Source organism: Pinus tabuliformis, chromosome 6 (assembly GCF_031772625.1).
Source record: "Pinus tabuliformis cultivar Carrire ecotype Pingquan chromosome 6, CPIR1, whole genome shotgun sequence".
Taxonomy (NCBI): Eukaryota; Viridiplantae; Streptophyta; class Pinopsida; order Pinales; family Pinaceae; genus Pinus; species Pinus tabuliformis.
Genome location: NC_142292.1, coordinates 1,467,579,230 through 1,467,580,873, shown reverse-complemented (window position 1 = coordinate 1,467,580,873; position 1,644 = coordinate 1,467,579,230).

Here is a 1,644-nt window from a genome sequence, read left to right as displayed (position 1 = left end):
CATGCATTCAATCACATCTGATATCTCTTCTGTAGATTCATCTATATGTATATAAGTGTTGTTCTTCTATGAGTGGGTTGCCATCAAGTACAACACATGCATCCTCTGCATCAATTCCAATTCAACTCTATGTGGTTTGGCCTTGGCATGGTGTGCCATATGATCTTGAAAACAACCCATTAGTTCATACACATCAATAGGAATTATTGACCTATGATCAGTAGCAGGCAGTAGATAAGATAACCTATTAGATTGTGTTGTGACTTGTGTCTATGTATTTGAGTCTTGATTTGGTGTGTGATGTGAGCACCTTTTCTTTTTGTTTTTAGTGTGGGTTGTTTTGGTTCGATGCTTATCATGTTTGCTGCTTGATTTATATTTGTTAGTCACATACTCTTGGTTTTTCATTAGCACACCCATGGTGAAACCAATATATTAGATGTGTTACTCCTCTAGGTATGTTGACATTTGTCACATTAATTGAGAATTTATACAAGAATTCATGTCCATAAAATATGGATTTTGAGTTACATTATTTGAAGTCATAAGTATGAAGAGAGCTACACATAGATAGTACATTATATATGCTAAAAATATGAAAATGATATAAAATTACGAAAATCATAAAATATATGGTTGTATTTTTACCCAATCCATGTTTTATGCCATTCATTAAGTGCTTTAACCATGGGTCTAGTATTTTCAAATGATTTTTACATGATAGGGTGGTGTTCTTAGTGTGATCTCCACTGTATCTTAGGTGCAATTTTCTTGACCTTGGAATATATTTGTGGGTTTTCCCCTATCATCATTGATGAATTATTGATCGATAATGTCGTCTTTATTATAGCTTAGGTCCTATCTCATCAATTTATGACAATAAGATCTCTTTATTTGCATGTCATAACTTGTGCAATAAGGCCTTACTTTTCATGGATGCCCTATTTTATCACCTATATTCCATTTTGATGTCTATGACACATCACTTTATAGAAATAGAATCCCTCCTTTAGATCTACCATGACTTTGAATTTTTGCCTCATGTTATCTTTTTTCATAATATTTTGGCCACACCACAATGAGGATTCCAAAGAAAATGTATTACTTGTGGTTGTTGATAAATATTGCTTCACTCACTTATGTATGCTAATATGCTACTATTTTCCCTTGCATTGTTGATCACCATTTTAGTCACATGTTCTTTGTGCTATTTTTAGCTTTCTATTGGTGTTTCTACCCCTTCTTGAGTGAACACTACAATGACTATTTTTCCTTTTCCAACCTCATTGCTTCATCTTTCTTAGGGAAGTTCTATTTTCCCATATTTGACTTAATGGAAAAGGGACTATTATCTCATAGATCCCACTTCAATATCCATAAAACAATGGATAGAAAATATAATAAATTTCCCTAAAATCTATTTCATACAATTCCTTTCATGAAATGGAATATGCAAAGAAGGGAATTAACTTGGATATCCTTGCATGTTGGTGTAGATTGCAAATATGATCTAGCAGTTGAATACCTCACTCCTCACTTAAAGTTCTTGCTCCAACTCTTAAATCCTATCACCAACACACATTCAATGGCACAAGGGACAATATATAACACACAACAAGATATAATTATAACATAAACATCATG